At 45.2% G+C, this 16406-nt stretch overlaps 1 protein-coding gene across 6 annotated transcripts in view; it reads right to left on the minus strand.

Annotated features, from left to right (window-relative positions):
• Positions 1–562: 562 nt before the first annotated feature.
• LOC137414392 (DNA repair protein RAD51 homolog 2) overlaps positions 563–16406 on the minus strand; it is a 47525-nt gene continuing 31681 nt past the window's right edge. For 3 of the 6 annotated variants that reach the window (XM_078776901.1, XM_078776900.1, XM_078776902.1), the window contains exons 7-8: positions 6257–6366; positions 1071–1495 (exon numbers count right to left, since the gene is read on the minus strand). The gene's annotated coding sequence lies outside the window, so the exon portion shown is untranslated. Of the gene's footprint in view, positions 1031–1070; positions 1496–6256; positions 6367–16406 lie in introns of those variants that run through there. The other 3 variants (XM_078776903.1, XM_078776905.1, XM_078776904.1) reach the window with 3 other exon arrangements.

Consider the following 16406-nt stretch of genomic DNA (forward strand, 5'->3'; position numbering starts at 1 on the left):
CTAACTTATTGGTTCAGTCATTCCCCATGAAGGATCATTCCCAAGCATTTTAACTCCCCTCGATTGGATTGGATCAGCTAATTCAAGCTTTTCTCGATTACATGTTCCATCAGTGCATTTTCTGATGTGTCCTTTCCTGAACAAGTTATCAAACTGATGAAGACATCAATGTATTTAATCATTCATATTTTGTTTTTCCAAAGGCCCCCCAGAAGAGGCGCCCGTTCCCTCCTCCACCACCCTCCTACATGAAACCATCGTACAAGTTAGAACGTAAGTCGCCAAGAATCTTGCCTTACATTACCAATTATCCCAAACTTTGTCGACGCTGCACGTTCTTCACCTCCATCGTGTCCCATTTTCTCTGTGCCTCAGAAGTGTTGAAAACAAACGAATATTTTGCTGCGCTCAAAGCCATCCAAGCACCAAACAAATCTTCCAATGTGGTGGAAGTCTGGCATGAGTGTTAATGTATCCATACAGAAGCCAAGTGTGCACCTGGATGATCATTAAAATTATTTTTTCACAATTCCACTTTCAATCAGTGACAGGTGACTCGAGCTGCCTTCTCCGGAGGAGTTCATCAGGGTTCGCTTCTCGGCCATCAGATGAGGTTTTAATATTTTAAAATTCGTACAGTAAGTGGGGATGTGTGGGCTCGGCATGAGGCACAGGAATGATGGATCAAGTCGCTTAAATTCCCTTGTAAAGTGACAGAACGTAAACATTCTTCCTCGTCCCGTGGGAGTTGTTGATTAAGAAAATACAAATGTGAAACTGCAGAGAAAAGTGAAATAAAACATGAACTCAAATACACAAAACGAGGGAGAGGAGAGGCACAGAAAAAGAGATCGATAGATATTCATTCCAGGATTGTGTTGGGAGGCAGCAGAATGATGGAGATTATGGTGACGATGCTGTTGACTGCTTTTGCTGATGTGTGTGCAGCGAAACCAGTCATCGTAATGGCCGCTGGAGACGAAGATGAAATGCTTGGCAGTGACTCTGTCATCTTTCCGCCGTGCAAGCGCTCCAAGAATACAAAAAGAAATGCCAGGTTGATGATGATGGCGAATTCAAAATTTTTTAATTGAACATCAATCTCCAGAACTAAGGTACGATAAACACACGATGGACTCGACTTAATCACTCGCGTCCTTTTTGTGACTTTGTTACTGTACATCACATGTGACTGTTACTGTATTTCATCGACGACTTTATTACCGTACTGTACATTATGTGTGACTTCATTGCTTTAGTTGTGTGTTTTAATTACTGTACATCGTGCATCACTTCATTAATCTAAATGAGGCGTGACTTCGTTACTACTGTCGTATGATGGAGATGATGATGACAATGCTATTGAGTGGTTTTCACTTGCTTTTGTTCATGTGTTGCAGAGGAAAAAGTCATAGGAATTACCCAATGGAGAGGAAGATGCAATGTTTGGCAATGGGTCTCTCTCTCATCACTCCACCGAACAAGTGCACCAGGACTAAAAAAAACAAACAAAAAAAAACACGCAGGTTCATTCAAAAAAATTGGGGATCCATCCATAAGCATCTTTCATGTTTCTCTCACCTTGGTTTTCATTTCAACTCTTCCTGAATCACAATCCTGTTCTACGTTTGCTTGAAACTGCTCAAAATATTTCCTGGAGGTCAAGTCCAGCTCCCTTCTAATCAGCAGTCAATATCCTGGGTACCCATCTCACTGAGAACTTTCTCATGCCAGATAAAATTCTAGTATCCGGATCCGATTCTCGGTGAGGATGCACTGATCCATTACTGAGTCTCACCAACGTATCTGCTCATCTTCAGTCATTGGTCAAAAGCTTGTGGACCACGTCAACCTCTTCTGGTGTGGCGGCTTCGTTGGGACATCAAGATCTTGGCTCAGACTCAGTGCTGTTTCTCTCTCAAATAAATTCAGCTGCCCAGTTGTTGTTTTACAGCGGCAAATGAAGGAAGGGGCATCATCTGTCAATGTTGCCACCATGTCCTCATGGATTTCCTTTGGACCTTTCGTATGGAGTTACAATGATTGATTATTGATCTGATTTCAGACTTTTCCATTGACCGACTCATGTTGAGACTTCTGGTCCTACGAAAATAAACAAAGGTCCGTTTTAAAATAAACTAGAACTGCCAACTAGAAACTAGACAACCCCCACACACACAGGAGCCTCGACCCCCGTACATTCGCAGAGAGTGTAAACGGGCAGGGTATCAGGCAACTTGAACTTGGCAGCCTGGCCTGGCTCGTACGCCCAAACTTCATTCTTCAGACGCTGGTGACGAGGCTGCCGCTGATAATCCCCACATAATCCCAATGCAGCCTGCCTGGGAGTATAGCCACTGATCTATAGTATAGCAGGCAGCGTGGAGTCTGGCGGCGAGGATGGAACATCACGTGATCGCTCTGAGCGAATCAGCGAGCTGCTCTGGCACAGGATGAGATGTTTTATCTGTTCTGTTTTATCTGTTTATCTGTGTATCTGTGTATCTGTGTTTATCTGAGGTTTTATCTGTTTATCTGTGTATATCTGATGTTTTATCTGTTCTGTTTTATCTGTTTATCTGTGTATATCTGATGTTTTATGTTTATTTATTTATTGTTTTGTTTTTGTTTTATTGTTTTATGTGTTTTATCTGTTTATCCGATGCTTTATCTGTGATTATAATGTTCCTCGCTGAAATGCGCTAAGATATATATATGAATAAAAAATATAGATCTCGTCATCGGAGGTCATTTTTCCATAGGCCATGTCCTTCCCAGGCCCAATTGCCATGTCTATGCCAAAAATCAAGTACGTGAGCCTCTCCGTTTAGGAGTCTACAGGTAACATATATATATATATATATATATATATATATATATACACACACACACACACACACACACACACACACACACACACACACACACACACAGACACACACGCACTGTTTTATTTATATAGATAATTATGACGTCATAGGTCACGTGGTATGGGCGCCATCTTGGAAAAACCGAAAAACTTTGCTCCTCTATATATCCGAAAGCGCTACATAGAAAAATTGAGACATGGCTCATTGTAAAGAAATCTCCATGGGGAATAAAATATGTTGATGATGATATCATAGGTGCCTCCATTATGACGTCATAATTCGACAAGTACAAAACTTCATCCGCTCAAGATGAAATTTATTGAGCGTCATCTAGGGATAAATTGGTGGAGAAAAAAATTTGATGACATCATCGGTCATGTGGTTTCGCCGCCATATTTGTTTTAACACAAAAGCCTTAAAGAAAAAAAGACACTGAAAACACATCCTTGCGAGGGTCTGCAATCTCTGATTGCTCTTTCTAGTTTCCTTGTTGTTGGGGTCCACAAGGCCACAAGACCGGTATGGAACACTGACACGTTGGTGGGAGTGGGAGTTTGGGGAAGAATTTCATTTTATCCAAGGGTCAAAAAGTTCAATAAAGGAGAGAATGGATATTTGGCATGTGAAGACAATAAATAAACAAGGAAGATGTTGTGAAGAGCTTGCAAAAATACTTGCGAAATCCCTAAAACAAATATGGCCTTAAAAATAATTGGGGGTTGGATTCAGTGACCTAACATGCAAATGAATGAATGATCGTTTTAAGGCCATTTTCCCCGCTGGAGCGAGGGGTAGCCTTGCGGTTTCCATGACAATCATGGTTCCCTGTTTGAGGCAATGTTTTTATGGCCGGATGCTCTTCCTGACGCCAACCCTCAGTCGCCTCTTACGACACGCAGGGATACGGTGTACCTATTCTAAACCGGGGTACACACCGGAAATGTGGGCAAGGGGGTTAACAAGGGGAGATGCAGAAAATGGGGCAAAATGGAGAAGATTGTCATGGTGACCGCAAGGCTAACCCCCGCTCTTGCAGGTAAAATGGCCTTAAAATGCATGTTGTTGTTGTTGTATTTTATGGTTACTTCTTGACTGGCCCTTGTATTAATGATGATGTCATCAGTGCCTTCATTATGACATCATAATTAGACAAGTAGAACACTTGATCCGATCAGTTTGAAATTTATTGAACATGTTCTACACAAATTGTATGGGAGAATTAAGTTGATGATGTCATTGTTCATGTGGTTCAGCAGCCATATTTGATTGAAAATGAAAACCTTCAAAAATCTTTTCCAGAAAGGTTTACTATTTACCCCCACCAAAGGAGAGGGTGTTGCATTTGGATCCATTTGTTTGTTTGTTTGGCCGCACAGAACGCGAGGGTGTGTATTCATTTCATTCGACCCTTTGGAACCTCAAGACCCTTTACAACCCCCAAGATCCTTCTGAACCTTTATAATCCTGAGATCCATCAAGATCCTAAGTGCCATGAAGAACCATAAGGACCTTTAAAACTCTTTAGACCCCTAATTCCCTCCAAAACACTTAAAACACTTTAGAGCCTTTAGAACCCTGAGACCCTGTCGACCCCCTTTTAACCCTAAGACCATTTCAGACCCCTAAGACCCATTCAAACTCTTAAGACTCTCTATAACGCTACACCCTTTAAAATCCTTTAAGACCCAAAAGACGCAGAGGACCCAAAATACCCTTAAAGACCCAGAAGACCAAAAAGACCCATTAATACCCCAAAGACCCAGAAGACCCAAAAGACCCCAAGGACCCAAAAGACCCACAAAACGTAGAGGACCCAAAGGACAAAACCACATGCATCCTGGTGAGGGTCTGCAATCTCTGATTGGATTGTTCTTTCTCGTTTTAATATTAACCTGTTGCTGTTGGTTTTACCGTGTGGTCGTGTTCGTCTTCTTCTGCTTCTTCTTCTTCTTCTTCTTCTTCCCAAACACATTTTGTGAATAATTTGTAATTGAGTACTTGTGTGGATACTGGGGAACGAAACTCCAAAGCACGTCAGGAATTTGGAATAAATCCGTTAAGTCGGGCTGTTTGAGATTCGCGCAATAAAGGCACTATAAACAGTGAATCGTCTAACGGTCTGCTCAGCCACTCCTGACAGGCTGATTCACCGTGGTCTGTAACGATCTGCTCAGCCACTCCTGACAGGCTGATTCACCGTGGTCTGTAACGATCTGCTCAGCCACTCCTGACAGGCTGATTCACCGTGGTCTGTAACGATCTGCTCAGCCACTCCTGACAGGCTGATTCACCTTGGTCTATAACGGTCTTCCCAGCCACTCCTGACAGGCTGATTCACCGTGGTCTGTAACGGTCTTCCCAGCCACTCCTGACAGGCTGATTCACCGTGGTCTGTAACGGTCTTCCCAGCCACTCCTGACAGGCTGATTCACCGTGGTCTGTAACGGTCTTCCCAGCCACTCCTGACAGGCTGATTCACCGTGGTCTGTAACGGTCTGCTCAGCCACTCCTGACAGGTTGATTCATGAGACGCCGATTAGTATGCAAATGAATGGGTGGACGTGGAGACCTCTCATCCATTCCCCGCCCGCCGGGCGTTGAAATAATTTCCACAAATACATTCTGCTGTGGTGTCAAGTTGGTGACATCTTCAGAATGAAATTTTGCATTCTGTGCAAATTGCCAGAGGAAAGTGGACAAGAGGCCCTTGTTCTTTGTGAGAACAAAAGCAAAGCAATCAATTAGGCTACTGATGCACAATGAGATGGTATTTCGTTTTCAGAAAGATAAATAATTCACAATAACCTTAAGTTGGCTTAGCCCTGGTGTTGGCTTAGCCCTTAACCCTGGTGTTGGCTTAGCGGTTAGGGTGCCGGCTTGGGATCCGAGGATCCTGGGTTCGAATCCCGGTCGATTGCTGAATTAACGCCAGGGGGGTTGACTCAGCCTGTCATCCTTCCGAGGTCGGCAAATTGAGTACCAGCTTGCTTGGATGAATGATCACGGTGTGTACCCCGATTTAGAACAGGTACACTGTATCCCTGCGCATCGTAAGAGCGTGACCAAGGGTTGGCGTCAGGAAGGGCATCCGGCCATAAAAACATTGCCTCAAACAGGGAACCATGATTGTCATGGGGCCCGCAAGGCTAACCCCCGCTCTTGCAGGGAAAATGGCCTTAAAACGATCATTCATTCATTCATATTCATTCATTCAACCTTAAGGAATGTCGTGTTGACAGAAAGCACTGCAATAATAACTGTAGCAGACCAATTAGGAAAAGTTCATTCATCGTTACTGAAGTAGAAGCTATGTAGTCATCTGCAGACTTACGAGAGAGCCAACCCATTATTATTATTTTCCGAATTGATGCAACTTCTATTCCTACCTGCCGCTGCTGGGTATTCAGAAACTGGAGAACAAGTCTCGTATTAGCACTGTGGCCCTATGATGCGCCCAAGGCTGCGGTCACAAAGGACTCCTCCACTGATGGTTCTTCTGCACAAAATACACACCAAAATTAGAGAAGAGAGTACATAAAGAACAGGCGAAAAGGAAAGGGGAACACACGGCAACAAGGCCATCAGAAAGCGATCCAAATCGGTACCAAAGAAACTTCTTGTTTACTTTGCCTGAATTTCTGACTCATCTTACTCCAATTTTTATTTACTAGGACGTGCCCGTATGTGGGTGCCCGTTCCTTGCCAAAAAAAATAAAAAAAATGTCTTCGCCCATGCATGCATGGGCGTGCCCATGGGCCCATGGGCATGCCCGTAAGTGCGTGATGTGACCGTACAATGAATGTATCGTCCCGACGCCGCAGCTCGGATGGCGCTGCAGTTAATCGGGCCTGTATCGGCAGAGTTATTATAAACGTGTACTACAATCGATCGTACCTTACAACAATCAACACAGATTACAACGTCAAATAAATGAATACGCTCTCAAATGTGCCGTCCGAGGCAGCGTCTGCTCGCCACGTTCAGCATCAGTACGTCGTCACTATGACTATCCGTAAGTCCGGAAGTGACGTCCTCATTTGACTGTCCGGAAGGTCGCATATCGCAGTTACGATGAATCGCAAATTAGTTTTAATTAGTTTTAAAACATAGTTTAACGCCAACATAGCGCCAACATAGTTTGCCAACGTGAAATAAATGAATACGCTCTCAAATGTGCCGTCCGAGGCAGAGTCTGTTCGCCACGTTCGGCACACGTGATAGCTCGCTGCTCTCTGATTGGTTGAATCGTTTTTTGGACATAGCTCGGCAACTACTTCTCCGATTAATATGAAACCTTGAAAAGGCACATCCTCAGGTCCCCAGCAATATATCTGGCAAGTTTCAAGTATATCGGACCCGTGGTTGTCGAGAAACAGCGGTCACAGACACACAGACACACACACATACACACACACATACACACACACATACACACAGAGATTACTGGAATTATAGATAGATACAAGAGTCTGACCTGATTAAGGAGCTAATTGACAAACAAGAGAAGGAAAGGAGAAATAATACAAAAACGAATACTCTAACAATGGCCCAGAGAGAAACAGTGGGGTAAGAATTAGTGAGTGGAGAAGGCATTGTGGAGACGTGGATGTGCAAGGGTTAGCACACGAGGTCGTGAGGGGCAGCACATTACAAAGCCTGAAGTGAGGAGAACAAGGTAATGGACACAGCGAGATGATCAGATGAATTCACACAACGGAGAATATGCGTCATGCTTGAATTGAAAGGAATGTTCCAGGTTCATGATAAATTGCTCACCTTTTTTTCAAGATCTGACAGGAGAGATTCTGCCGCAGCCTTCTGGACAAGCGGTTGAGGAATTATAATGCTGAGAGATGAATCATCTACAAAGTGTTAAAATGAATTTTCTAGTGATGTATGTGAAGGACAGGATTGTTCTCAGAAAACCACCTTGAGGGACACCTGCCTCCAGAGGTACAGCATGGCATAATATTTCATCAAACGCAACCTGGTGCGTGTAACGTCCAGGAAATTTCAACGCGAGTGGAGGAGGGAACACGAGATACCATTAGCCGACAGGAAGGAAATCAGTGCAGGATGCAGGATAGAATATAAAGTGCACACATGATACGTCGTGAGAAGAGCTTGGCCTCTTGTTTGAAATTGAGTGCATTCATTTATGAAGAAGCAATGGAACAATCAAGGGAAGCAAGGAATTTCTCTCCACCTTGGCAGAAGGGAGGTCACATGCTATCAGAGGTTTCCATTGAACGGGACAGGGTGGGTGCAGGAACAGAGATTAGAAATTGTGGCCTTGTCTATAAAGACGGTAAAGGCAGTCAACCCTAACATAAGCCATGTACATAGTGATCCCCATCTCCTATCCTTCAAGTTACTCCCATCCTTCAAGAATGGAAGAACCCATTCGGAGCACGTTCCAAAGATACAGTTGACCAACTGCCACCAAGCTTTTGTCGATGGAAAGAAGCACAGCTGCGAGTTAATGTCTCAGATGGGCCTGGTGTTGAGATCTGGTGTGATTTAGCACAAAGACATGATGGTTGCGAGCTTTATGGGGAAACGTCAGCTTCCTGTTGGTGAGGTCGGCTTTCTTGCAGGAAGGGTAAGCTATTCTTCTGGCAATTGGCTACTGCATCAATCACTGTACCAATGACGATATATATTGACAGAATAGGCAAAGGCAGGAAGGTGGTTTATTGAGAAATGTGTCGCATGCATTGTCGATACATCCAGAGAAGAAAGAGAGTGGAGCAGTTCGCTGGAGATGGAAGACTGCATGGAAGACTAATCTGCCCGATTAAAATTCCCAACAAGGCAGTGCCCTGGTGACCACCAGATAGATGGACAACTTCAAAAGTGGATGATGGAAGGAGCCATGGGGAGATGAGGAAGAACAATAAAGTTTGGAGATGTTGTAAATAACCTTTTGAAGTTCATGTAATAATTCTTCATCAGCCATTTTAGCACCCTTGGACTTTAGTCCGTTGAGCTACTGTGATTGAGTAGTGTCCGTCAGTCAGTCAGTGAGTCTGTAAACACTTCAGTCATTATCGCTTGATCCAAACACACGATTTCGATGAAACTTGGCCACAAGCTTCATATGTGATGCCTAATGAAGGTGTATTTACCGCATCAAAATCTGCGCTTAATAAGGGGATCAATGTGGGTCCAGGTTTGACCCCCCCCCAAAATAGGTATTTGCTCTCTTCTCTGTTACATGTTTTGTGTTTCATCCACACCTACCAGTGATTCCCTGGTTCTACCAGGTGAGTGCAGTGGCATTGTCCCCATTTTAAAAAAAATTCAGAAGGGTATTATTGCTCTGACGTGTTACTAAAGTCTCTTGGTATAAAATTTCCAAAGTATCTACACGAGCAAGGAGCACAGGGAACGTTCTATTGCAGGCAGTCGAGTGGGAACTTCAATCACCTCTTCTTGGACAATACAGTATATAGTTCATTATGATATAATAATAATAATAATAATAATACATTTATTTTATATAGCGCTTTTCAAGAAGCCCAAAGGCGCTTTGAAAGAGTACAAAAAACAAGTGCAAAAGGACAAAAATCAATAGGTAAATAATCAAAGCAAAAGGAAGGAGAAGGAGAAGAGATAGTCAGGGGTTAAATGCTGTGGGTTAAATGTTGAATGCAGTGTTGAGCAGGTGGGTCTTGAGTGATGTTTTGAATGTGGGGAGTGAGGAGGAGTCTCTGATGGTGTGAGGTAGTGAGTTCCAGAGGGTGGGAGCAGCGATGGAGAAGGCCCTGTCCCCCCAGGATCTGAATTTGGTCCGGATGGGGGGGGGGGGGGGTCAGGAGGTTGGTACCACTACCAGCAGAGTTGCGGGTGGGAGTGTGTCTGGAGAGGAGGTCAGCCAGGTAGGATGGGGCCAGGTTATGGAGGGCTTTGTAGGTCAAGAGGATTTTGTACTGGATTATCTGGGGGATGGGGAGCCAGTGAAGCTTAAAAAGGACGGGGGTGATGTGGTCACGGGTCCGGGAATGGGTGAGTAGACGGGCAGCGGAGTTCTGAATGTATTGGAGTTTATTGGTGATTATTGAGGGTGAACCATAGAGGAGGCTGTTGCAGTAGTCCAGACGGGAGGTGATGAAGGCGTGGATGAGGGTTTCTGCAGCCGTGGAGGAGAGGGATGGACGGAGACGGGCGATGTTTTTCAGGTGAAAGAAGGCTGTTTTTGTGATCTGTTTAGTGTATTTGTCGAAGGAGAGGGTTTGGTCAAAGATGATGCCAAGAATCCGGATGTGAGGGGAGGTGGATACTGGGAAACCGTCGATGTTGAGGGCAAAGTTATGGGTGGATTTGGTGAGCGTTTTTGGGCCAATGATGATTATTTCAGATTTATCATAGTTAAGTTTGAGGAAGTTGATTTGAAGCCAGGATTTTATTTCAGTGATGCAGTTTGTCAGGATAGAGTGGGTGGCGGTGGAGATGGACTTGGTGGAGATGAAAAGCTGGATGTCATCGGCGAAGCAGTGCAATTGGAGACCATGACGGCGGATTAAGTGACCAAGGGGGGACAGGTACAGGATGAAGAGGAGGGGGCCAAGAACTGAACCTTGGGGGACACCTTGGGGGAGGGGAGCAGTGGGGCATTTGCAGTTATTGATGGAGATGAACTGGCGTTTGTCAGAGAGGTATGATTTGATCCAAGAGAGGGCAGTGCCGGTAATGTTAAAGGTGGTTTCAAGTCGGGTGAGGAGGATGGTGTGATTGATGGTGTCAAAGGCGGCACTGAGGTCGAGGAGGATGAGAATGTTGAGGTTGCCGGCATCAGAGGAGAGGAGAAGGTCGTTGGTGATTTTGAGGAGAGCAGTTTCAGTACTGTGGTTGGAGCGGAATCCGGATTGGAATGTTTCATACAGGTTATTGGCAGAGAGGTGATGTTTGAGTTGAGTGGCTACAGCACGTTCCGAAACTTTTGACAGAAAGGGTAGGTTGGAGATGGGTCTGAGTTGTTTAGGGTGTCAGGGTTTAGTCCAGGTTTTTTCAGAATGGGGGTAACAGCAGCAATTTTGAGGGATGGTGGGACAATGCCTGCAGACAGGGAGGAGTTTATTGTTGCAGTGATAAGTGGAGAGAGAGCAGGAAGGGAGGCCTTGACAAAGCTGGAGGGGATGGGGTCAAGAGTGCAGGTGGCAGTTTTCATTCCTATGAGGTGTTCAGAGAGGTCAGTAGGGGAGACTGGGTAGAACTGAGACAGGGGTTGGCAGGATAAGGGGGAGCAGGTGGTTTGAGGGGGAGCGGGTGCGGTGGTGGTTAAGCTGTTGTAGATGTTGTCAATTTTGCTTTGTAAGAATGAAAGGAAGGAGATGCAGTTTTCTCCTGTGAATGACTGGGTGGTGGTGTTCAGGGGGCTGAGGAGTTTGTTTATTGAAGAGAAGAGTGCTTTTTGGTTTCCAGAGCCAGAGTGGATAATTTGAGAGTAGTAGGCGGAGCGGGCGTGGGAGAGGGCATCTTTGTAGTGCTGTAGGTGGTCCTTGTAGGCTTGGGAGTGAATTGTGAGACCTGTTTTATTGCGGAGTCTTTCAAGTTGGCGAGCACGAGTTTTCATCAGGCGGAGTTCAGGGGTAAACCAGGGAGCAGAATGGGTGAAAGAAACTGTTTTGGTTTTTATAGGCGCAAGCTGGTCAAGGCAGGAGGAGAGAGTGTGGTTGTAGTAGTCAGTGAGGTCAGAAGGGGTGTGGAGGTCAACGAAGGGAGAATTGGACATTTTTTCATTTTTTCAGGTGGATGAGAATGAGGTTGGTGAAAGAGCGTTTAGCTTACGGAAGTTGATAGTGCGATAATGCCTTGGTGCTGGGGTGGGGATGTTGATGGTCATAGTGATGGCTAAATGGTCAGAGAGGGTGAGGTCGGAGCCAGAGAGATGGTGCAAAATTAATCCAGTAGAGCAGACAAGGTCCAGAATGTGCCCACGGTTATGGGTAGGAAAGTTGACATGTTGAGTGAGGTTAAAGCAGGTGAGTAAATCAGTGAAGTCAGTGGTTATTGTGGAGTCAGTGGAGTCCATGTGGATATTGAAATCACCAAGGAGGAGGATTGAGGGGGAGAGGGAACAGAGCTGGGTCAGAAAGTAGGAGAAGTCAGACAGGAATGATGGGTGTGGTTTAGGAGGGCGGTAGACGACAGCCATGACTGACTGCGTGTGACCAGAGAGTTTAAAAGCCAGTGTTCAAATGGTGGAGCAGATGAGATGGAGATGAGGCTGGTCTTGATGTCCTGTCGGTGTATTACGGCAATTTCACCACCTCGGCCCTCCGAGCGTGGTTTATTGATGTATGACTATCCATTGGGTGTAGTGAGGTTGAGTGAGAAGTAGTCCAGAGGTTGTTGCCAGGTTTCAGTGAGACAGAGAAAGTCCAGTTTATTATCCAGAATGTAGTCGTTCAGGATGAGGCTTTTGTTGTTGAGGGACCGGGTATTGAACAGAGTGAGCTTCATGTTTGTTTGTACGGTGGGGATGAACTCAGGTGATTTAGCCAGGGTTTGCAGACAGGAGGTGCGATCGTGTGCGTTGCTGTGACCAGGTGCGCTGGGACGATGAGTGGGAGTGCGCTGAGCCGACCAGAGTACGGGAATGAAGTGACCTGTTTGTAAGTAAACAAACTTACGACCAGAGCCTCTATGAATATATCTGGGTCGTCGCAGGAGTCCGTGGTATTTGATTGCAGAGATGCATGATGGAGTGGAGTAAGTGTTGAGCAGAGGTAGCCTTGCAGCGGAGTACCATAGAGCCATGTCAGGCAGGAGCGAAGGGGACGAGGACAAGGCCAAGGTCGAGGAGGACGAGTAGGCCTTGCCAGTGGAAGCGGCTTGCCAGAAGCGGCGAGCAAGACAGTAAAGGCCGAAGCGGCAGACGAGCGCAGGACAGTTCGGGAGCGGGCCTGAGGCAACGGTGGAAGAGCCGGGCAGGCGAAGCCAGGAGCAGAGCCGGGACCGAGCAGAGCAGACCAACGGCCAAAAAGCCGCCACGACCACCAGAAAAGCAGACTATGTACAATGGCCCAGTCGGAGAAGCGGCGAACAGGTAACGCCAGCGTCCTCTCCAGACCGGACCGGAAGCGGACCTCCAATCATGAGATATGGCTTGAAAAACGAGATTTCATTGTTATATTTACATCCAACACCGAAGGTGGAAGGAGGTCATGTTTTCACCCCTGTCTGTTTGTCTGTGAGCAGGATATAGTTGTGAGCAACCCTAACAAAATATCTCAAAAGGTTATGGATGGATTCGGATGTAACTTGGACAGGTTGGGTGTGTGACAATGATGAAGTGCTTAGATTTTGGTGAAGATCCAGACCTGCATCCGGATATTAGAATTTCTAGTGATTCTACTCCATTGTGAGATAGGGCCAAAAACGAACGTAGCACAATATCCCAAAAAGTTTGTGACGGATTTGGGCGAAACTAGGCGGATGAGTTGGTTGGGTGACAAGAACAAGGTGATTAGATTTTGGTTAAGCTGCGGATGCAGATCTGGCCTATCAGAGGAATACAAAAGGTAAACCGTTCAGCCTGGCACATGTATGCACTCTGAGTGCCTGTTTTATTTACACCTGTTACTCTCTTTGTGTTTCTTCTCTTCTTTCCTGTAAAAACGGTTCAGTTCTCGAGGATAATTGACCCACATCTTTTTTTCCATCCTCCCCTTCGTTCTTTGACTTCCGATGCTTGATCCTGCTGATTCAACTCTGGGCCCATTCATTCCACAACATAATCCCCACTCACCGCCAACCACAATTCCTTCCCTCTTTTGCTCTAAATAAGGATTAACATCAACAACGCTAGCTTCACCTCACTTCTCACTTGTCTCAACTTACTCTTCTCAGCTTTGTTGATCAAATTAATCATTTAACTTGTCTGCCGCTGTAGACCAACGTGTCTTCACAGAAACTAGATTCCATTGTTATTTTCATGCCCTATTTCATAAAACTGCCAGAAAAAAAATGTTCACACTGGAATTAGCGACTAGCAAAACGTTAACGTTGAATGAAGCACAGAAGTAACCTTTTTGTGAACGGGTTGGAATTTTGCGTTACTTTCTTGTATTATTTCTTCCTATTTCATGGTACATGTTATGCCGACTCTTCTTCAAACAGAAACACGGTTCCTACTGAATTATTCAGTCCATACCAAATCGTGGGAAAACAAACGAGGAGTATGATGGCATTATTGTGCAGGCGACACCTAAATTCAAATTAGAAGGTGCATCTCCGTCATTTTAACCACCCAGTGGTGATCAGTCCAGGCTTGGCACTGCGGTTTGAATTGCTGTTGTACAGGTCGAAATTGGAAGAAAATAAGAAAATTACTTTGAAGCACAAAAAGTGCGGCACAAATTAAATAGCAATAAAACGTGTTGTTAACTCAGCAAAAGAACTGTAACTGACTTGAGGTGTTCTGAAACATGCAGGGCCGGATGCGCACTTGAGGTCAAGCCTTGGCGTGTTTGTTCCCACGTGGTGTATTACATGTTTGGGCGTTTTGGCAAGCGGCTTTGGGAGGTCGAGTGATAATGTATAACGAGCCGAAACCCGTGGAACATCCACGGAAGGGAGGATGTGGTGTATGGATAGAGTGTACCATTATGGGTGGCATAGGGGATTTGCTTGTCCGAGTAAGAGTGAGGAAGAAAGATGAGAATGAAGAGTGCGTATATATGGATGGCATAGGGGATTTGCTTGTCCGAGTAAGAGTTAGGAAGAAAGATGAGAATGAAGAGTGCATATATGAACAACGCTCGCCGACACCGGCACAAATGCATGCTCTGGATTGTCCACTCAGTGGATGGCTTGCTTTCGCCTTCGCCTGTCCAATCAGCGGACGGCTTGCTTCGCCTTCGCCCAGCAGACGCCAATACGATGGCGTCGTAAGATGGCGTCGTATCGGCAGTTAATCGGATGCTTTTGGGCCCCAACGTCGGCTAATTCAGATTTTTCGAGTTTGGCTGTACGTGATAAACAAAGAGCGCGGTTCGTAGATCGTAAATCCATTAGTGCCGTGGGCATCGGGTCACTGGGTGCGGCGTAAAAGGGATAACAAAGTCGAGTCCTTACGCAATTATTATATAGATGATTGTAAAACTGAAACGATCGTGTCGAAAAATAGTGTGTGGCGAGGTATTGGTGTACTGTGCAATTACATCCGCCTCATGGTTACTACCCCACTCACAGGAAGTGAAAAGCGGGGTTAAGCGATTGGTTCAGTTCTGTGTGTCCATTTGTCCACAAATGTAAATTTATGATTGAGGAACAACTTAATTTCAATTGAAAAAATTATATGTTGAACATGAATCAGAACATGAATCGGAAAATGAACCTATTGTTTCGTAGTACTTTGGCTCAGAATGGTCCCGATCGCACGTGCGCAGAGAGGAGTGAGATAAATTTTAAGTGGTGAAGCCTCTTCAATATTTGGCTCTGTCTGTCCATCCATCCCATCATAAATGAAGAAGAAGAACCTTTCTACCCCATGGTGTTAATTTTTGAGGGTTCTTAAGTGTAATTCTAAAGGGTTCTTCTAAAGGTTAATTCTACAGTGTAATTCTAAAGGTTAATTCTAAAGGGTATTTATGAAGGTTAATTGTCCCCCGTCGCACCGCGGAGCGAAAGGGGGACTATGGTTTTCCCCTCCGTCCGTGTGTGCGTGCGTCCGTGCGTGCGTGCGTCCGTGCGTGCGTCCGTGCGTGCGTAAGCGAAGGACCGAATTCTAATTTGGTGTGCAGGTGCAACCCACGTTAAAATCCAAGATGGCCGCCACCATGTATGTCTGACACCACGTATGTCTGAACCTTGTGAGCGGAATATCTTGAAAAATAAGCGAAGTACCAACTTCTAATCTGGTGTGTGGGTGTATCTAGGCATAAGGAAGAACGCTATTGAAAATTTGATTGCCGCGTCATAATCCAAGATGGCCGCCATCATATATATTTCTGAACCTTGTGAGCGAAATATCGTGAAAAATAAACGAACTACTAACGTCTAATCTGGTGTGTGGGTGTATCTACGCATAAGGAAGAACGCTATTGAAAATTGGGTCGCCATGTCAAAATCCAAGATGGCCGCCGCCATTTATGTCTGAACCTTGTGAGCGGAATATCTTGAAAAATAAGCGAAGTACCAACTTCTAATCTGGTGTGTAGGTGTATCTAGGAATAAGGAAGAACGCTATTGAAAATTGGTTCGCCACATCAAAACCCAAGATGGCCGCAATCATATATATTTCTGAACCTTGTGAGCGAAATATCATGAAAACGAAACGAACTACTAACGTCTAATCTGGTGTGTGGGTGTATCTACGCATAAGGAAGAATGCTGTTGAAAATTGGGTCGCCACGTCAAAATCCAAGATGGCCGCCGCCATGTATGTCTGAACCTTGTGAGCGGAATATCTTGAAAAATAAGCGAAGTACCAACTTCTCCTCTGGTGTGTGGGTGTGTCTAGGCATAAGGAGGTACATTATTGAAAATTGGGTCACCACGTCAAAATCCAAGATGGCCGCCACCATATA

Source organism: Myxine glutinosa, chromosome 4 (genome assembly GCF_964187855.1).
Source record: "Myxine glutinosa chromosome 4, kmMyxGlut1.1, whole genome shotgun sequence".
Classification (NCBI taxonomy): domain Eukaryota; kingdom Metazoa; phylum Chordata; class Myxini; order Myxiniformes; family Myxinidae; genus Myxine; species Myxine glutinosa.